At 43.8% G+C, this 22,720-nt stretch overlaps 1 pseudogene; it reads left to right on the plus strand.

The window, feature by feature from the left end:
* The first annotated feature begins 208 nt into the window (after window positions 1-208).
* Window positions 209-2,162, plus strand: LOC109459554 (heterogeneous nuclear ribonucleoprotein U-like protein 1; annotated as a pseudogene).
* Window positions 2,163-22,720: the final 20,558 nt, after the last annotated feature.

Genomic DNA, 22,720 nt, shown 5'->3' on the forward strand with positions numbered 1-22,720 from the left:
AGAAAGGAATTCAGCCCTGCCAATACCTTGGTTTTATCCAGGTGAGACCTGTGTCACATTACGGAAGTATAATACCTCTGTGCTGCTTTAAGTTTGTAGTAATGTGTTATTGCAGCGACAGGAAACTAATACAGTAAACATCTGAGACACTGAGATATGGGACCACTACATTAGTCAAGAGTCTTTTGGACCCAACTGGGACTCCGAACTGGAGGGGACTGTGCAGCCACCGCCGCCCGGCCTGCAGCCGGAGCCGGAGCCTGGTGGCTAGTCAGGGCCAGACGGACATTGTGTCATGGGCAATATTACCGGGCAGAACCAATTCTACGAGACCCAGGTCATCAAACAAGAGAAAGAGGAAACTGCCAGATGTGGAGAAGCAGCAGGCCTACTGCCCAGTGGAAGTGAAGATACAGCACGAAGCACCCACCAGCTTCCTCCCACCTGAAGCATCTCAACTCAAGCCTGACAAAGAGCAAATCCTCAGCCACAAGAGGCCCTATGAAGAAAACCTGGGACGGCGGTCCTTCCAGCACTGAGAGGACAGGAGGGGCCGCTCTCCTCAGCCTCCTGCAGAAGATGATGAAGACCGCTTTGACCACACCTTGCTGCCATCAACACATACAACTGCGACCTCCACATCAAGGTGGCCCAAGACAAGGGTAGTGGCGACCTGCTCACAATTGAGGGTTTTGCCTACCTGTGGTCAGGAGCCCGTGCCAGCTGTGGGGTCAGAAGAGGCCGTGTGTGGGCTTCACGATGAAGATCAAGGAGGAAATCTCCACGCAGCACCTTCCATCCACGGAGCCCAAACTGCACGTCGTCCATATCGGCAGGTCCCTGGACTCCTGTAGCCGCCAGCGAGGCCAACAGCCTTTCTCCTATGTTGGTGGAGGCTCCAGGAAGAAGCTGACCCATAGCCGGTTCGAAGACTACGGAGACAGGTTTGCAAAGAGTCATGTGATTGACTGCTTTGCGGACTTGGAATGCGGAAATGACGTGGAACTTGCCTTCGCCTAGAATCGGAAGTGGGTGGGTATTTCTTTTCCCATCCAGAAGGAAGCCTTGGGGGTGGGGGTCAGACCCTCAACCCCCGGCTACTGCTGAAGAGCTGTGCAGTAGAGTTCAACTTCGGGCAGAGGGCAGAGCCCTACTGTTCTGTCCTCCCTGGTTTCACCTTCATCCAGCACCTTCCCCTGAGTGAGTAGATCCAGGACACCATCAGAACAAAGACCAAGGCAGAGTGTGAGATTCTGACCACGGTGGGCCTGCCCCCTGCTGGTAAGGTCGCGTGGGCCATCAGTCATGCAGCCTCCAGCCCCTGCAAGAAGTCCTGGGAACCAGTGCCCTCATGGAGAAGGTACGGGTGTTGGGACTATGCCGGCTGCTGGGACGTCCTGCTCCAGCAGATGTGCCACCATGAGCTAGTTGACCGTTTCATCCAGATTGCTGCCCATAAGAAACAAGTATAGTCCAGGCCAGTGTAATGTAGGGTCTCAGCTCCCACTCCCTGCACAAGAACACAGGGCGTGGTGAGGCCAAAAAGGAACTCCCACGGAGCCATAGATAGGGGAGTCATACCACTATATTCTCGCTGGCGGCTGGGTTGGAGACACAGGAAGCAGGAGCCACACGATCCCACAACTTGCCCTATGCTTCTCTGCCAATATCCAACCCACCTGCATAGCCACGGCAGTTATATTAGTGGCTAATGGCTAACCGGTAACAGCTGATGGCCAGCTAGTCACAGCTGAGGGCCATCTACTGCCCAACCCAGCACCTTTCCACGTGAGGCTGAGAGCCTGGAAACGGCTCTTTGGGACTGTACCCCCGCAGCCAGACAAACGTTTAGGGTTCAGCCCGGAGACTTAAAATGAGGCCACCTGAAGGTTTGCAGTGCAAAGCTGTCGTCATATGTCCCACTGATGAGGAGCTAAACAGTAAAGCGAACCGAAGAGGAAGGGAAAGATCCGGCAGTCTTGGAGCTGAAAGCCAGCTTCACGTTGCTAGATGTTAGGGGCTTCCCAGACAGGTGCTGTCCGTTGAGCTGCAGCGGGAGGAAAGCAGACAAGCTGGAGAGACAGTGCAAGGAGGAAGGCCGCAAGGCAGGGCCACATCCTGAAAAGCGCTTTGACCGCCGAGGCAGCGGTTTCCAACGCTAGGACAACTGAGCCCTCCGTACCCACACAACCGAGGAGGCTTGCAAAACCGATGGGGAGGCAGCCACCGCAAGAATGACAACATCCCTGGGTCGAGTGCCAGGACCAGCACCTCCCCCGTCAGCAGCTACAGCCCTCCACAGCCGACCTACAGCCAGCCACCTTATAACCAGGGAGGTTACAGCCTGGCCACGACCGGCCTACAGCCGTGGAAGCGACAGCTGCCGCCCCCTACCACACAGACACCCTCAGCCCAGCTATAACGGGTGTCAGCAGTATGCGCAGCCTGGAACCAGGGTCAGTGGCGGCTGTACTACGGCATCTATGACTATGGGAGCTACACCAGAAACCCACAGGGGCGCACGAGCACTCAGTAACCAGTGTGCCCAGGAGGCCCCTGCTGGCTTCCTCCACCAGTGTCCACACGGGCCCATGGTGCCGGGGGTCAGGTCATCCCAGGGCTGCCTCCACTCCGAGGGGCTTCTGCCCCCACACAGGGCTGGGCGTTTTTCTCTGGATTCTCACAGGCAACAATGGCCTTTCATTGTCTGTGTCTCCCCCCACCTCCTTCTCCTCTTCTTCCCTTCCTCCTTTTTAACTAAAGACCCTCCTCTCCCTTGGTCATACAGGCTGCAGTCGCTGAGGAGAGGACCCCATCCTGTCCACTGGTCACAGCCCTCCCTGCTCCAGTCCCTGGGCTTTCCAGACCCTCATGCAGTTGGCTCTCAATTCTTCCAGGAGCTGTTTTGCTGTCTACTTTTCAGGATTAAAAATAAATAAACAAAAACCTAAAAAAAAAAAAAAAGTTTAAAAAGCAACGTGTGTAGGGAGGAAGCAGTGACAGGTTTTGTTTTTTGTTTTTTTTTTTGTTTTTTTTTTGGTAATTATGCTTTTTTTATTTTTATTTTTAGAATTTGTCCATTTTTACTGTGAGTTGGCTGTTGATATTTCATCAGGATAACCATTTCTTTGCTAAGTTCAGGCAACCAAGGAAGAGCCACACCCTCAAAACAAAACCCACAAGACTACAGCATCATCTTTAACCTAACTTTTCATATGCTATCTTAGTTGCCCATAACTTTGCACACACGCTTCTGTGTTGAGTTGACTTATAACTGCTTTTTGTATTTGGAGAGAGTGTGCCCATTGAACTTGAAGCCTTTTGTTCCGGGCATCTTGGTAGTTTCTGGTGGAATTAAGTGGGCGAGAGGGAAAAAGGGGCGGGGGGGGGGGGCTCTTTCCCTTCAGAAGATGAACTTTCTCCCCCTGCCTCCTCTCCAGAGCTCTCCCAGGCACCAGACCTAAAGGTTTTTCCTACAGAGATCCTCTGATTATTTTTACTTCCCCTGGACCCATATGTTTTAACAGGATTTTAACCAACTCCACTTATTAAGAAAAAAAAACAACCCACAGGGATGTCATACCACAGGTGAACCAATCATTGTGGCCAGAGGATGGAATCCCCAACCAGCTTAGCCTGTCCTGTGCTCCCCCCCACACACAGCCTTCCAACTGGGGGTGGGGTGGGGGAGGGGGTAAGTCAGAATCAGTGGGTCCCCAAGTAAAATTCATAGGACGTTGGACAAGAGGAAGGAGAGGAAATTCTGAGAAGAATGCCACAGATGTCCATATCTTTTCATTTTCCTTTCACCTGGGCTGTGAAAGACAGACATTAAATCTGACCAGCTGCAGAGACATGAAAACAAGGCAGGGAGGAAAAAAGATGGTTGATGCCAGCACCCACGTCTCCTGAATGACTGATGGACTACGTTTTCATTATGTGCTTTTACCTCCATTCCAGTTAGAATAGTCTGGAATTCTGCCCAAGAGCTTGATTAATAAGCCTTCAAAAGCTGGTTGTCTTTAAAGGATTCATCTGAGTCCATTTCAATGTTCTTTTGTTTGTTTCTGGGGCTCAAAGGCTACCAAGTCACAGTTCCTCTTGGTTGATTCTCTCTTCCACTAAATGTTCAGTCGCTATTGTTTTATTGCAATCTATTTACAAGAAATGGGTGATTTTTTCCCCCCGTGATGCCAGGAGCCCTGGGCTGAGTTTGTTTATTGCTCCTCTGTGCACCAGAACCCACCCTTGAGATTCAACTGCCAATGTAAGGGATTAACGGACTAAGTAAGTCTGACTAGAGGAAGAATTTTTCAAATGTGCCTCTCTCACCCAGCTCTTTTGCAGGCAATTTTTATTTAACACACACACACACACACATAAATACGAGGACTTTACTCCAGCCCGGTCACAGAACAATTACATTTCCCAAGATCTAGTCAATCTCTTTTTGTGCCATCTTAGAAAATAGAAAGAATATACAGGTATCACGAATGTAATTACCCAAATATACAGATTTTCGTTCGTTAATCATCTGCTTTTCTCCTTTGATCAAAAGTCCCCCAAAGGAATGTCTATCCATCCGTTCTGCCTCAAAACCGTGCACCCTCAGCAGCAATGGAATGGAATCTGCTCAATTGCCTAGAAACCGTTTCTGTCAGAAATGTTTTGGTTCTGACCCAGGTGACGGTCAGTAGCACTGCTCCCTATTGCAGGGAGCGTTTCTGTGTCTGAAAGGAGGACATCCAGTGGAAGGAAACATGGCCCCGTCTCTCAAGGCAGCCTCCACTGTCCCTCTGGGCCTGACCACTCCCCACAAAGGAGGACTCGGAAATCAAACCCACACATTCGCTAAAGCTACCTTTTTCTGGCGGGCATTGAGCACTGCCCTCGTAGCTGGTTTAACTCCACATCTTGGCGCATCAGACAAAAACAGGTGAAAATGATGACGATGGTGATGACTTACTAGCACCATGCGCTTGGCATGTGTCAGCGCATTAAACCCCCAACTGCCCAGGAAGCCAGGTCATGGTTATTTCTGCTTTACAGCGGAGGGAACCTAGGTCTAAAGAGCTTAAGAAATGTTCCTGTTGTGACTCGGTTTCTCAGTGTCAGCACAATGGACATCTTGGCTGGTGCATTCGGGATGTTGAGTGGCATCCCTGGCCTTTACCTCTTCCATGCCAGTAGCACCTGCCCCAGTCGTGATAAAAAATGTCTTCAGACATTGCCACGTGTCCCCAGAGGACACAACCTCCACAGCTGAGGTCCTCTGCTTTATGGCATAAAGAGTGGAATGTAGATTTAGGCTCCCTTTATTTAATTCTACAGCCCCAACTGTATTACCACCATGATATCAATTACTAATTCTGGATCGTTATGTATCTAAAATACCTGTCTCTTCAACCTACTGTCCAATAAAACTACTGTCCCCTCTGTTTCCACACCACCACAACAGAAAAGATTCCTCTTCCTTTTCTGTCATTTGTCCTGCTTTTTAATCTGGCTTCTCTCATTAAATGCCATCTCTCATCTCTATCACACACTTGTTATTCTGAATGTTAACAGACCAGTGGGTTTTCTGGGACTCTAACCTTCCTTCATGTCTCATCTGTGAGACAGATGATATAACGGAAAGAGCAAGGTCTTTGGTGCTGGAGATGCCCAGACCGTACTTTGCTGCTTATTACCCTAGTTCCCCGAAAATAAGACCGAGCCGGACAATCAGCTCTAATGCATCTTTTGGAGCAAAAATTAATATAAGACCCGGTATTATATTATATTATTATTATATTATTATATTATATAAGACGGAGTCTTATAGTAAAATAAGACCGGGTCTTATATTACTTTTTGCTCCAAAAGATGCATTAGAGCTGATGGTCTGGCTGGGTCTTATTTTGGGGGCAACACGGTAACTGTGGGTAGTAATATTGTCTCTCTGAGCTTCAGATTTCTCCATTACAAATGATCATATTCCCTGTCATCCTGCCACTCACCTCCCGTCTCCTGCCTTGACTTCCAGGAGACTGTATCCGCCTGGTGAATACTCTCTCTACTCTCTGTTCAATCTCCCCTTCTTGTCTCTGCGTGCTCTGCTGAAGGTTGCACCGCTGGCACCCTCCCTTGTCACCCCTTCCGTCATCCTTTCTCTCTGAAGCTATGCCTGTTTCATAGTTCTGACGATCAGCGTTGCACCCAGTTTCTCAGGCCAGAAACTGGGCAGTCACACTCAACCCTCCCACTTTCTTATCCATTTTAATCCCATATTCCATGGGTCTGGCTCTCAAGCTTATTGTTCCTTCCCTTCTCACCAGGAGAGTGTGCTCACATTGTACAAATGCCCCCGATCTTTCCATGGTTTATCTTCATAGACGATTACATTGGTCTACAGATAATTGGAATCAAGTAAATGTTCACTTGGGGTTGCTTGTTCACTTTTAGGACCTCAGGCCGTGTTGGATGGCTCCCAGACCAGGCATAGAGATCTGCAATCAAAGGTGGGTGGTGTCCCCAGTGTGAATGACAATCACCCAAGACACTTATTTTAGAGTTCCGAGGAGTCCTCAGCTGCTTGCCAACATGGGGAGATGAAAGAATGAAGAAAAGGCTGACAAAGGAGCTGATGGTTCTATCAGAATGGCCACAAACTCTGACCACAGCTCCTGTTTTAAAGTGATTCTTTCACACGTCAGTGGCTTAAAAGTGCTGATGTCGCTGTGGTCATAATTTCTGGGAGTCTTTTTGAACTTTAGGAGTTTTAAAGGACAGCACACTCCTGGGCTACCTTATTTCAAGATCATTAATATGACAGTTGCCAAAGTTTTGGAAAAGTCCAAGTTCTCTTCTTTTCTCTCTCTCTCTCTCTCTCTCTCTCTCTCTCTCTCTCTCTCTCTCTAATTGCTAAAATAACAACGAGGAAAAAATTGCTCAGCTCCAAAACCCTCCATTAGTAACTAAAAACCATCATTTCACTGGTCAGAGGCAAATATTTAGTTTTAATTAATGGAAAAACATCTATCAAATCTCAAGACCTGTACCTCGAAGGGCCAATTTATTAAGAAAGTCTCTTGGTTGCAAACGTCAGGAACCCAACTCAATCCAAGTTCTGTAAAAGGAGGGAAGTGATCGCCACACATCAGTAAGAATTCCTGGGTGGGGGGCATTAGGAACTTCAAGCACAAAGAGATACAGAATTTGGACTATATCTTCAGGGATTTCTGTGTCTCTGCTCTGCCTCTGCTTGGCTCCTGTCTTCGGCACACAGGCAGATGACCACTGGTAACTCCGAATCGATATTTTTAGATTTTAGTTTCAAAGGAAAATCTAGCATCTAGAATGGAAGCTTCTGGTTGGCTTGACTGGTTCATCCCTCAGCCAATCATTGAGTCCAGGATAGAAAAGCACTTTTTTTTTTTTTTTTTTAAGATTTTATTGGGGAAGGGGAACAGGACTTTATTGGGGAACAGTGTGTACTTCCAGGCCTTTTTTCCAAGTCAAGTTGTTGTCCTTTCAATCTTAGTTGTGTCATTCAGGAGGGTGCCATTCAGCTTCAAGTTGTCCTTTCAGTCTTAGTTGTGGAGGGCGCAGCTCAGCTCCAGGTCCAGTTGCTATCTTCCAGTTGCAGGGGGCAGAGCCCACCATCCCTTGCGGGACTTGAAGAATCAAACCGGCAACCTTGTGGTTGAGAGGACACCCTCCAACCAACTGAGCCATCCGGGAGGCAGCTCAGCTCAAGGTGCCGTGTTCAATCTTAGTTGCAGGGGGCGGAGCCCACCACCCCTTGCTGGACTTGAGGAATTGAACTGACAACCTTGTGGTTGAGAGCCCACTGTCCCATGTGGGAATTGAACCGGCAGCCTTCGGAGTTAGGAGCATGGAGCTCTAACCGCCTGAGCCACTGGGCCGGCCCGAAAAGTATTTTTATTGATTAGCCCTGGGCCATGTATTAAGGACAGGGTTTGAGATTTAATGCTTTATGAGGCCCCACTAGGAATGTGGAAATGGCAGATGTCCAAAGAAGAAGTTTGGTGCTGTTACGAGAAGAATAGGAAGGGATGCTAGACAATGGAAAGCAAGATACGTTCCCCTCACGCACAGGTTTTTATTTCTTCAGTATCCTGGGCTGTGTCATCTTTTTATGAGGTTTTTCTGTTAATGGTCAATATATCTGCTTTAAGGTTGGGGTTTAAGTTTGTCTTAAATTTTACCGTTTTAGTTCTGTTGTGTTCAAAGCCCTTCGGTGTTCGACTTGGCTCTTTTCAATGATTCTAACTACAAGGTAATTAATTCTAGGAATAGAGACTCCCGGGATCTCTTTCTTTCTCCTTCTCCATCTCCCTTCCAGAAAGAAATTAGTGGCATTCCCGCGTGACATAGTTCCTTCCAATAAGTTGTCTCACTTGTTCCATCTTGCCATCGTGCTCTAAGTATCTATTTCTGTCAAATTTTGTATCTCAGCTATTCATATATTTGCTTTGTATGGACTGTGCTATTTAATAGAGTAGCCACTGGCCACATCTGGCTGCTTAAGTTTAAATATAAATTAAGCACAAAAAGCACGCAATTTCTCAGTTGTATTAGTCACATTTCAAGTAGTCCAGTACCACATGTGAACGCCATATCAGAAAACAGAGTATAGAACATTTACACCACAGTGAATTCTACTGGAGACCACTGGTCTAGATTACAAAAGGTTTCAATAGTAAAGATAAAATTTCATTTTGTTACGTAGAAATTCCACACATATGTCCCCTCAATACATAGTGGAAACTTAACTGACCTTAAAATCATAAGGAATAATATATGTAGAGAGTTGATTATACACTACACATTATGGGCCATTTAAAATGGGCACTGAATATTAGTGTAATCAAATATACTCTATTGCAATTAAAAAAAGTATAATTCACTTTGCAGTAAGTAAGCATTCTTTTTCTTTATTCATTCGCACTAAACCACAAGCTTTTTTAGCCTTAAATCCCATCACTTGACCCTCTCCCCTCCCACACACACACACACACACCAATTTAGTGTACATTTTTTCTATACCAAATTTATCACAATTTCCCCAAACGTACTAAAATCTGTCATAATTCCACATCTTTTATGCCGTTCTCCATGCCTGGATAAACCTGCCCTGTCTCTCACTTGTCTGTCAATACTTTTTCTATCTACCCTCCACTACGTATTCGATATTTGCTCTAATACGCCTCTACATACCTGCATTAGAGAAGTAACTGCACATTTTATTGCAATTAGCACTTTGTATGTGATCCTAATTTATTCCAGTCCCTTGAGGGTAGGGACCCTGTGTATTGTCCCCCCAACTCAGCCTACAGAACCCTGTCTGTTACCGTGTTTCCCTGAAAATAAGACTGGGTCTTATAGCAATTTTTGCTCCAAAAGATGCATTAGGGCTTATGTTCAGGGGATGTAATCCTGAAAAATCATGCCAGGGCTTATTTTCTGGTTAGGTCTTATTTTTGGGGAAACACAGTACATGTTAGGTTTTCAATATCTGTTTTATAAAATGAAAAAAGAATGTTTAAAACCCTCCAAATTCTGACCCCAGTATAAAACTCCACCTCTCCCACTGCTGTTACACATAAACTCTACATGCCTGTCACCGTGAACGATTCATACATTGTTCTCCAGACACACCAGGCACCCTCAACCTCACATTTTTGCATCTGTTGGCTACTTTCAGTGGAAAATAGCCCTCTTTCCCCCTAGCATGCATCCTTCATTGCCAAGTTCAGATAGCTTCTCTGGAAACCTACCCACAGCCTACTCACCCAGGACATATTTTTCTCTGCTTCCTTCTCTCAGAGTATTCTCTCTTTGAATACTTTGTTTAAAGTACTTACCACAGCCTGATTTTTATTACCAGGAATTGTGTCCAAGTCTCTCTCCCTCACTAACATCTGACCCTTTCAAGGACACAGCCTGTCTTATTCATCTTTATTTTTGTCTTGCACTTAGCACAGGGAGTTACCCACAGTTGACACCGGAAAGTGTTTGTTGAATGGAATTGCTGTGTGCAAAGAAGTGCTTCCTTTAAAAAATGTAAAAGAAAAAGAACAGTGACAGCTTCGCTGAGAAGAGCATGATGCACTGAAAAGCCACCGGCTTTGATCAAAACCCTGCCCCAGGAACACTCCAGCTGCTCAGACATGGTTTTCCAGCATCCTCGGGAGCTGTGGACTCTCAGAAAGGAACAATGTGATCCAGGCTGAGGGAGGGACTAAAATTCCAGCAAAGCAACGGCAGTGGTCCCGTATGCTGTCATTCACTAATGCACACGTTGCGGGTAGGGGCTACGGACGGGGAAGCTGAAAACCTTGGCACATAGAATGTCTGTGTTCTGTGCTTCATGTGTATATTGAGTTTCGAGACCTAAAAACTATCTGTAGTTCTACATTTTTGTTGAAGACTGATGTGGGGTGACATTTAAAATGATTCAGGGGGTTCAAAATCTAGTCTCGCACATGAAGGAAAATATTAAAGTATTGAAAAGAAAATCTTCCACCAAGAAAGGATTCTAGATATCATCCTCCCAGGGATAGCAAAGAAAAGACAGCTTTTCCCATGGCTGTGGCCAATAATTTCAACTCAGTCACCTAACCATTTCTTGAAGAGGAAGACAGGACCTCAGAATCCTTCTCAACACAGTGCCAACCATAAGCGTTGGCCTGTGAGATGAGATTGTTTGCCATCCGTGGTCTAGTCCAACTTTCTCACTTTTAAAATGAAGAAAGTGAAGCCCGGGGGGCGGGGGGGGGGGCGTTCTCCCAGGCGAGTCAGTGAATCGGTGCGAATTGAGCTCTACCTCCCAGTTTAATTAACTTTCTGTACACCACGCTTTTCTTGGTCATGGTTCCTACAGTGACGTATACATTACAAACAAAGCAGGCAGGACAAAGGCTCAGAGCAGTTTATGGGAGCAAGGATTATAACATCAAACCCAGCAACATGTCTCGCGGTGAGTGTGTTCCCCCAAGTTGAAGAAACTACTGTCCCGCCCTCAGTCACTAGGAAAAGTTTTCTGACCACCTAATCCTTACCCTAAACCAAATCACAGTCTGTCTGGGATATCAGCCTTATTCTCAATCCCCTGATAAGGTAGCACAGGGCACTCCCTGGAAGGCCTCCTGTCAGAAATGAGCTTTGCTCCCACCTTGGATAAAGCCTGGATAAAGCCCGGAGCCGCTGGAAAGTGTACAGCCTGAGTTCCAAACGCTTTAGTGCTTCCTTCCCTTGTCCTGTAGTGCAGCTGTTTGTCGTTTCTCCGAGGGAGAACTTGAGAGGGTCTCCTAATAACCTTGTTCAGAGCTCCAGAGGAGAAATTAAGCCCTTTCTGCAAAGTCAGCTTGGAGCTATTGTTTGGCAACACAGAGATCTCAGACAGCCTTGCTGGCACTGGGGCTATTTGGGAATCAACACTTTGTCCCTGATGGTTATGAAATGAATGAGAGAGAGAGAGAGAGAGAGAGAGAGAGAGAGAGAGAGAGAGAGAGAGAGAGAGAGAGAGGAAGGAAATTTTTTTTACCATCTATTCCCTTCTTGAAACAGAATGCTTGGTTTTCTTGGGGGCACCATCCCCCCCTGTAAGTTTTTGTGTTCCCCTGACCTAAGTTGGGCCAATGAAAACATTACATCATTCCATCATTCTGGTCACAGCAATAGTAGTGTCCAATCTGGGTTACTGACAGGACACCCTGACACTTTTCCTAACATTTATGTAAAAAACAAGACAAAACAAAAAACCCTTTATTTCCCTTCTCTTGGGGATTTCTAATCTCATAGAAAGCTTAGAGCTGGTATTGTTCATGTTTTAACCACTTAGAGAGAGCCTTCCTGAGAATGAACTACACACAGAGAAAAGCACAGTCTACAAATTGACAAATAGTGTTATTTGGTCACTGGAGTCAACCATGCCTGAACTTCACCCTTATTCAATGCAATTACTTGGTGCAATAAATCTGTTTATTTGATTAAGTACATTGGAGTTGGGTTTCTGTTGCTTGCAATTTCAAGTGTCTTAGTTAATAAATATGAATATGCTTATGAAAAACAAAGTTTAGGGGGCCAAAAGTAATTGGGTAAACTGGGTGCAACAAAATTAAACACTAGAGTATTTTTCTCGCTAGAATAAAATGTCTCAGTAATTGATTATACTAATGCTTTCTGTAAGAGAGATTCTCTAAGAGAGAATATAGACAGAAGCACTGCCTAAAAGTCTGTAACCATGGCCTTATTTATTTCTTTTCTGTTTTTTCTTTAGCAGAACACCAAAAATTGGCTGAAGCTTATATATATAGCAATGCCTTGGGGAATTATTTAGTTTATGACTCAATGAAAATAAGTGTAATAGCAGAGAGAAAAATCATAGGCAATGTTAAATCTTGTATCTGAAACTGTCTGATTTTGTTTCCTATCTTAAAGATTCTTTACCCTTTCCAAAATTTTCTCTTCAAGCCATTTCTTCCTATCCCCAAAAATGGTGTTCAATTAGATATGCCATGGGATACAATTTTCTTTTTCTTTCCTTTTTCCTTCCATCTTGCTTGACTGCTTGCCTCCTGGCTGCCTTTCTTTCTCACTCTCTCGGGGTTCAAGCACACATACTACACACAGAAAGATTACTTCATTTACTCACCAAGTATTTAGCAAGTGTCTGCTGTGTGCCAGACACCAGCAAACACAAGGGGTGGGATTCAATCATTACCAAGAAGAGCCTTCTGGTGCCAAGGGGCACAGAGGAAATGCTGGTGATGGGTTGTGAGAAACCATGATGGACCCCTCCATGGAAGGAGAGCGCTGTCTGCGTAAAGAGCAGGAAATACGTGCTTCTGTCTGGGTGGAACGGACAGAAACAAAAAACTGGCTCCTCAGAAGGGGTAACGCTCAAGCTGAGCTTCACAACACAAGTCAAGGGTTCCTGGAACCATGTTGGAAAGCATGACTTTCCAATTATGTATCAGACTTCTTCACAATTCCTTTAGTTCAGGAACACTCAGCCTCCTTCCCACAAAACATGTCACCATCCCAAACTTCCGGTACAGTTAATATTTGTTCAGCTCCACGTATTGTTTTCTCCCTGGAAACACTTGACTAGAAAGTGATTATGAGAGGGTTAATGAAAAAAAAAAGAAGCCAGCAAATGCTCAACTCTAAGTAAAATCAGAGGATGGAGAAAAAGAATCTCTTAAATCTAATTTAAATGAAAAAGATGTTTGTGAAACCCAAAATAAATCTTGCTCCAGAGTGATTATCAGATGAAACATTTTAGTTAGTGGATGGTGAACTGGCCCATATTTCATGTTTCCAGTCAATGTTCATTCTTTGCATCACCTGACGGGCCAGAGTGCTGAGCTGATGAATGTTTTGTAAGCTTAAAAGACCATTAATCACCAACACAGCTAATGCCATTTTCTGAAATATAATCTGAAGGCACTTTATGAAAAGCATTTTCTGCCTGGAAGTGTCCCCACAGTCACCTACTAGGTAGCTGGTGGGGGCCACCCAACTTTTTGCTGCCAGATAATTATGTGGTAAGATGTGATTCTCGCTCCTTCACCTCTTAGCTCTGGCTGAGCACCCTGGGTCCCTGTCTCCATCCTCCTTTCTTGTAACCCTCCTCCTCGTCCCAGCTGGGATGGAGCTCTCGGGATACTGTCGTGAGTATTCAGACGAGATATTAATATCTTGGAACTTCTCTGCCCTCTCTGAAAAGCTCCTTTTGGAAGAACAGGTGTGCGGGAAGAGCAATAAATGAGTGAAGATGGCACCTTGGTCAGGTGGAGGCAGAGGGGAGATGGAAAAGCAAGAAAGAAGGAAGGTGGAGGAGGAAGGCACTGGTGAGCCTCTGTGTGGAGTTCAGCCGTGTGTGGGAGGTGGGACCACTGTCAGCTCTAGATAAGGTTGATTCATTCCCACTTACAGAATCATTAAGAGGTTTCAGAGGAATGGTAAACTATTAGTATCGTTAGGTAGAAAAGGATTTTATCACTGCGACAAAGCCCGTGTGCCTACCTTGCGATAATCAGAAGTACTTTTATCATCTGAGCTGTTGAGTTGACTTATATTGCATAATGTTGAGAGTTTTATTTTTAATAAGCCAAAGAAAAGTATATAGCATATTTCACAGAGCACGTATATTCTTATAACTTCCATTTATCAGACTGACATTTTACTGTGTTTGCCTTAGATATTCTATTTATTTTTAAGAAATAAAATACTGCAGATAGGCCCAGAAATTTCACTCCTATGTATTTTCCCAAGTGAAATGAAAGTTAGAGTCTCACAAAAATCTGCACATGAGCGTTTACAGTGGCTTTATTTACAATCACCCAAATCTAGAAAGACTGCAAATGTCTTTCAAAGTGGGTGAATGGATAACAAATTACGGTACATCCATTCAGTGGAATACTACTCAGCCATAAAAAAAATCAATAAGCTACGGATACGCACAACAACATCGATGAATCTCCAATGGTTTATTTAGCGAGATAAACATATTCAAAAGGCTACATAAAAAATGTAATCCATTTTTGAAAGAGCTTTTTGAAAAACCTAACTATATAGACAGAAAACAGATTAGTGGTTCGCAGAAAATAGTGGTGGAGATAAGGGGTGACTACAAAGGAATATAAAGGAATTTTTCATATCTTGATTTTGGGGGTGGGAGCTTTATTGCACTTGTCAAAACTCACAGAACTATACCATAATAACTGACTTTTATGGCATGCAATTTATATTTCAATACAAATCAGAAAATATAGTAAATTAAACATTTAAGTGGAATGTGTGTGTAATTGTATGCTGTTGACAAGTAATAAGAATAAAAGGGCTGGGTTTTCTGAGAATGTGGGATGGGAGACCACAAACTTGGAACTGAGGTTCGTGTGTGTGAGGGGGATAAGGGGAAGTGCTGTCTAAGTTTTCTTTGGGCAGGTGATGTTTGAGCCAATATCTATGAATTGAATAGAAGTTCCCAAGTCCCAAAGGTCTATTGGGAACTAGATAATAATTATAATAATAACAATTTAATGGTATTCAATACTTCCTCAGGGCAGATATTGAGCTAGATGTTTAACACATTTTGTTCACAGTCCTTAGCGGTCTTCCATGAAAGTATCATCATGTCATTTTACTAATGGACAAAACCAGTTTGGAAAAGTAAATTCATTTGCCCAAGGTCACATAGATAAATAAAATGATAAGACCAGGACCCAAAGTCAAATCTATATAACTCCAATTGCCACGTTCTTTCATTCCACTGTACTGCTTCCTCTCCCTTCTGAGAGCCCCAACCCTTCTGATGAATGCTATGGGGGAAGAGAGCATCTTCACGTTTTCCCAGTTCTGGAATATTAAATACGGAAAAGCATGCTCTCTTGGCGAAGCAGACCCAGAGGGGCAAGGTTCCCATCTCCTGTGCCTTCTCCCAGCCTGCTTTTCAATGCTCGATTTCTCTCTCCATTGCTGCAGGTGACATTTCTGCTGAGCCAAATGACGTTCTTCTTGAACAAGTTTTCTAGTAATAGCAGGGAGAGACTGCTATAAAAAGGGCAGGTATGCGGGAGTTCCATTAGAAGGTGAGCAAGTGTGGTGCAAAATTAATTTAATAACTGTTATATTGAATGTACTCCAATCTGTACCATTTTGCCCATCTTGAGCTCTATCTGCCAATCTCAAATAGTACACGTATCAGGTTGGAATTTCATTGTTTTATAGATATAAATCCAAAAGATTCTGATCTTTGCAAAACTTATATGTATACAAGCACATACACACACACACACATGCATACGAGTGTATATGTGTACATATGACATATACACACTTGTATGTTATGTGTTTTTGCTTGCTTGTGTTCATATCAAAAACATATCTGCTGTATGTACTTCTCCTACTAAATAAGGGAATCTTCTAAAAGTAAATTCAGGGAATTTTTGATAAGGAGGCCACGACCATTCAGTGAGGAAGAAATCAGCCTGTTCAACAAACAGTGCTGGGATATCCACATGCAAATTAAAGAATGTGGACCCCCTACATCACACTGTATGCAAAATTAACTCAAAATGCACCAAGGACCTACATGTACGAGCTGAAACAGTAAAATTCTTAAAAGAAAATATATGTGCATATTTTCATGAAAACTAGATAAAATAATAAATTGGACTTCATCGAAATTAAACATTTTTGTGCATCACAAAGGACACTTAAGAAAGCAAAAAGAAAAGCCACAGAATGGGAGAACATATTTGCAGATCATATATCTGATAAGGGTACTCAGAATATATAAAGAGCTCTTAAAACTCAATAAAAAGTTAAGTAGCCTAATTCAAAATTGGCAAAGGACTTGCATAGACATTTCTCCAAAGAGGGTGTACAAATGACCGACATGCAAATGAAAATATGTTCAGCATTAGTTGTTAAGGAAATGCAAATTAAACTCACAATGCGCTCCTACCTCACGACCACTAAGATGATTGTAATCAAAAGACACAACTGCAAATGTGGACAAGAATGTGGAGAAATTGGAGCCCTCCTGCACTGCTGGTGGGAATGTAAAATAGTGAAGCTGCTATGGAAATCAGTTTGGCAGTTTCTCAAAAGGTTAAACATAGAGTTACCAATTGATCCAGCCATCCCACTCCTGCATATACACCCAACAGAACTGAAAACATATACTCACATAAAAACTTGCACATAAATTGTTCCTAGAGGCATTATTCATAATAGCCCAAATGTAGAAACAACCCAAATATCCATCAACGGATGCATGCATACACAGAACGTTTAGGATGGGAGTGTTAAGAAGGAAGGGAAAGACAGCTTGGAGTATATAATTTCTAACTTCCCTTTTTGTGCCTAAGAGCTCAGGCTCTGGAGTCCAAAAGACCTCTGTCAAGTTCCAGCCGTGCCACTAACTAGCTGTGTGTCATTAAACAAATGACTCAAACCTCTGAGCCTTAGTTTCAGCACCTTTGATTTGGAGGGAGCTCCACTAACCTGAAAGCCTCATTATGAAGATTAAATGAATCAGCAAATCTTCAGTGGACCTTCCTCTGGTCAAAGTCATCCCCTAGGATAAGACCTTACTAACTCTTGGTTACCCAGTGCCACCATCATCAGTCACTGCAGACATGCTCAGAGAAGTAACTCTCCTAAGAAGTAAGTTGCTACCACCACCGTTATTCCCTTTCCGTGTCCACCTGCAGGCTCAGTGTCCTTCAGCATGTACAACTGTGCCCTCTCTAAGGACTCACATGTCCTGCCTCACTCACAGCCACTTCCCCCACGTGGTGTCATTTCTTTAAACATCTTCCAATAGTTCTTCAGTCATCAGGTTTTCTCAAATTGGCCACTTCAGGATCTTGATTGGGTCAAACACTTGAAAATGATGTTAAGAGGCTCGGATCAAAGTGAGCTACATTGAGTCAGATCTTAATTCATGTAACTTCTAGGCCGTATTCAGAAAATGTAAAGTCATTTTGTGGCAGCCTCGCAGGGGGAAAGTTACAGACGTCCCTGTCCTAATGACAAACTGACTGTTGGATGGGCTTAATCTCAGAGGCTAGAGATGCTTCTGATTTATTAAATAAGACATCAGTGAAAAGAAACAGTGGAAGGAAGCCTACTTTTGTTAAATATAAAATTACATTAAAAACAGAAAGTAAATTCATGTTCTAGGAGAAGAGAGTTGGGCAAAACAGTTATAAGAGGATAAAAGGATAAAATACAAAATAGAACTGGATGGACGAGGAAGAAGGCTCTAGGGAAAGTGTTCCATACATCAAAAGGGTTACAGTCAATATCACAGAAGAAAGGGAGAGAGCAAATGCTCCTTTGAATGTAGAAAATGGAATTTAAAAGCAGCTGAAATTTCTTTCCAATGTTATATTATGAAAATGTTCAAACATAGAGAAACATTGAAAGCCAAGTACAATGCATACCCATCCCACTCAGAGTCAACAATAGTTAACATTTGACCTAATCTGCTTTACGTATACATTGCTCCATACGTGTATTTGCATACGCTTTTTTTTTTTTTTTTTGCTGACACAGTTGAAAATAAGTTGCAGACGTCATGACACTCCATCTCTAAATTCTTCAGCATACATCTAAAAATCAGGACATTCTTCTACATAAATAGACTTTTAAAGTCATGGTCCATAAATCTTTCAGATCACAAAACTAAAGAAAAAAATATTCATTTCACTGTCTGTAAATTGTCTTTGGTCTAGAATGACTTTGGGCAAAACACATTTTGGCTGTGACTTTGTAATGTCACTGGGTCTATTCAGTTTGTGTGATTTATTCTACAGATGCGACAGAATGGCAAGTCTGAGTGACCCCCTCCCCCCCTTCCCGGAAGGGACTGGAAATAAAGTCACCCTCTGAGGTTTAAAATATGACATCAATCCCTATGAAAAACTAGAGTAGGGGATATAATATCGGTCTGACGAAACAGACTGGCAGTTAGGTCTGCAAAGCTGGGCTTGAATAAATAGGTTAGGATAAAGTCTAAGTTCTTCCCAAGTTGTTGGTGATGGTTAAGAAAGGGAGAGTTCCAGACTCAAGTGTTAGCGTCCACCCAATGCCCGTGCCAAGGAGCTTGGATGCTAGCAAGTCAGCCTGAGGAGCTGGACATCTGTGCTCATTTAACCTGAGTGTGATGATAGATGTATCTGGACATCACCAATTGGTCAATTCTTGTATTAAAACAAAACAAAACAAAACAAAACAAAACATACTCCCTTTGCCCTTCTTTAGAATCGCATGCTTACCAAGCAACTTTTGGAAATAACTTGGCATCTCCTGCAGCTCCCTTGGTCAGGCCAAGATAAATAATTATCCCAAGTACTTGGCGGTTCCTCGTCCTCATGTTCAGTTCATAAATTGACCTCTGATGTTTTCACCAAACCTATTCATTCATTCATTCACTCGCTCACTTAACAGAGAACTCCTATGTATGTGCTATTTTGATGAATTTTTCTCTTCTTAACTGATCTATAGTGTGAGCATTTTCCAACGTTGAGCATTGTTCTATGTGGCTTACGTGGAATTACCTCATGTAATCGCCCCATCCTGGGTGGTCAGACACCTTCAATAGACCTCTATCACTCAATGAATAAAGTTGGAATTCTTTGCAGGACGGACTTACCACCTTGTCCCACCTTCCCCACCAACATTATTACCCCTTGCATCTCTGTTAATTATCTTTGCAGTGAGTATAGTCCTGTTGCTGTTGTTTTCATTTTAGATACAAAATACTTAACAGGGACAAACCCCCACCTGACCACCCTCTCAGTGTCTGTTTAGGTTCAGTACTCAATGCAAGGTGTAACTGATATGCAGGAGGGAGGTGCTGGCAGAATCAATTCAAATGATGCTTAGTAAATAAGACGACCTAAGTGCATGAATTGTCAAACACGTGGGAGGATCCGATTCCCTCGAATGTTCCAGATAATCCCACAATAGAAAAGAATAAACACCAAACCGCTCACATTTTAGGGTACACAACAGAGCCAAACTTATTAGCCCTCCTGAGAATCTGGCTTCACCAACAGGTGCTTGGAGAATTCAGGTAGTGAGTGACCCGTGGCGTTCCGGCCAGGAAAGTGAGTATACAGGACACCCCCCGAGAAGGCTGCATTTCCTAACCTACTTCAACATTAGATTTACACAGTTACAAATAGTACATGTTAAAGGAACAACACTATTAAACAAGGAGGCTTGCTGGGCTAAATAGCTGAGCATTTAATGGTTCACCACAGTATTACCATTTTTATGGCTTAGGAAGGCACTTGGAAAAATATCAGCGGACTGAGGGATGTACATGCAATTGACATGTTTTCTGTTAATAAATTATCACACGTCCCTGTGAAAAGCGGAGTCCCCTTCTCATCTAATGCCGTTTGAGACAGAGAAACTAGAAAGAAGTCGGGCTGGATCAGACTCAGAGGACTCTAGCTGATGACCATGACCGCAGAATCGCCTCCTCTTCCCTTCCTAAGTTTATGCCTTGGAGCACTTTTTTAGCCTGGGTCCTCACCTTCCATGTTTTCCCCCTGATCTAGTTTCAATCAGATCGAGGAAGGCAGAGAGCCATTATTAAGAATTAAAAGAACCATTTTCTAAGTCACTGCCTTAACGCTTACAATTTCAAATTGAAATAAGGCAACTCCTGAGTGGCTCCATCTCCTGAAGTGTCCACATCACCTTCAGCTGATTTTTCCTCTGAATTGAAAACTTCAGGGAGAGACGACATGGAACTCTATTGTAGCCAGCAGCCATGTGTTTCTGAAGTTTAAAAGATAAATAATCGGGGAGGGGAATGAAACAACCCCCCCACCCCAATTACAATCGTTTAGAAATACCTGACTTTGTGAGTTGTGCTCGGAGGAAAATCACTCTCCAGGTGAGAGAACTTTTTTCACAAATGGTTAGTTAGCACGACAGGGGATATGTAGAAGATGTCACATGCAGAGAGTCACAGTGCTGGATCCCAGGGTCCCCAAGAATCTGCATTTTGCATTGCAGCTTCAGGGAGTAGACATGGAGCCAGTAAATGATACCAGAGTCATACAAGAAGGCATTGCTACATTTCCACTTGGAGAATTCCACCCCGAGAATGGAGCCATTGGGATTTGTAGGAAGAAAAAGATGACGTTAGGGGAACACCAAGATTCCCAAACATGTAAGGCAGCCTTACAGAATAAGCCAAGATTTCTGCAGATCTGCAAATCTGGGAAGTTTTCCTTTGTCACTACCTGTGGTTTGAACAGGTGCTGGAAACATGAAAACAGTAGTCGTCAGCTACAGAGAGACTCCTTCTTTAAGGCTGGGCTCAGTGTTCTGTGCTTTGCGAAGACTCGTCTTGTCTCTATGTACCAATGGCTTCTATTTTGGGGCCACCATTGAAGTTGAAGGGGCCAGTTAAGCTATACCTCGTGAAATGCTCGAACATTCTAGGACCGTCATTAGTGTACGTGTCTGTTGTTCCTGGACAGCAGGGTAATTAAGGTCCTATGGTTTGTGAAAGATCTGATCAGTGACCCTCCTAGCGTTTGGCAGCTGTGAATGCCCAGGTGACTTTAAGATAAACAAATGACACCAATTTTTAGAGTGACACACATTAGCTGATACTTAAGCTCATGGGAGGCACCAACAAGTGAAATAAAGGGCAGGCATGTGCCCGTATCTGCCTGTCCTGGAGAGTTTCGCATACGTACACGGCTTTACTCATCTGACTTCATTTCATTTCTTTCTTCCAAGAAACCTGTGAGATGGGTACTATCATCTTTAGTCTGCTGATGTGAAAACTGAGGCTTAGAGAAATGAAGGCAGGTGCTCGAGTTCAAATGGTTAGAAATTATAAAGTCAGACATCAGACCTACATATGTTCAATGCTAAGGCTCATAGGAAAGACCAACTGAATTAATTAATCTCTAATTGGTTACTTAATTAAGGGACTACTACCCTGGTACCAGATCACTTGTGCTCAAATATCAGCTCTCCCCTTTGTGACTGTGCACCGTGGGGAAATCATCAACCTCTCAAGCCTCAGTTTCCTAACTGCCAAGTGAGCGTGGTGACCAGGACATAGATCATGGGGAAGGAGAGAAAAATAATTACAAATGTATATAAAAACTTGGCTCGGGGGTGGCTGGTTCGCTCAGTTGGTTAGAGCAGGATGCTAATAGCACCAAGGTTGCCAGTTCAATCCCTGCCTGGGCCACTGTGAGCTGCGCCCTCCTTAAAAACAAAAAAGGGGAAAAAAAAAAAGGAAAAAATAAAATCTTGGCTCGGTGTTCAGTCCATAGGCCCTGCTCAGAGGTCCTTTCTCTCATCTTGGGATTCACTACCATTATCACCATCATTTATTGTTTTATATGTTTCTCCCTCATTTCATTGTTATAGTATCATTCCTTCAGTGTGTGTGTGTGTGTGTGTGTGTGTGTGTGTGTGTGTGTTTAACAGCTTTGTTGAGGTTTCATTTACATACCATAAAATTCACCCATTCTAAGTGTACAGTTTGATGAGTTTTAGCAGCTAAACGCAACCGTCACCACAATCCAGTGTTAGGACATTTTCATCATCTCAGAAAGTTCTTTGGTGCTCATTTACAGCCCACCCCTGAAACCACGCCCAGCCTTAGGCAACTACTGACCTGCTTTCTGTCTTGATAGTTTTGCCTGTTCTAGAAATTTCTACATGGATTTTCTGGGGATTTTTGTTTTGTTTTGTTTTTTGTTTTTCCTTCCCAAATGAATCCATCCATATTAAACACCCACAATTAACAGGTTACACCAGAGACTTCCCAGTAAGGTAAAATACGAGACCCCTCACCTGCAAATTCCAGAGCTGCGAGGTTGCCCCTGGAAAGACTGAGTCAGATCACAGCTAACAGAGCAAAGAGATGGGAGGGGAGGCTTGTTTTCCCTGGAGGGTTAATCTGGGTAATGAGTCCCATCATTGCCCTTCTGGAACACATCCCTCAGAGGAGGCAGCCCGGCAGGTCTTCCCTCAGGAGGCGTTCCCACTGGATTCTGAGGACAGACCTTCCTTGGCCCTCATTAATTCTCTGTCCCTGGAGAGAAAACAACCTCAGAGACCCAAGCCTGATCTCTCCTTGAGCCTTCCCGAGAGACCAGAGCCTCCACTCAGAGCTGCTCCTGCCGGCTGTGCAAACCATCCTCTTAGA

The sequence above is a fragment of the Rhinolophus sinicus genome, chromosome 10, assembly GCF_057876585.1.
Source record: "Rhinolophus sinicus isolate RSI-liver-muscle chromosome 10, RSI-T2T, whole genome shotgun sequence".
Classification (NCBI taxonomy): domain Eukaryota; kingdom Metazoa; phylum Chordata; class Mammalia; order Chiroptera; family Rhinolophidae; genus Rhinolophus; species Rhinolophus sinicus.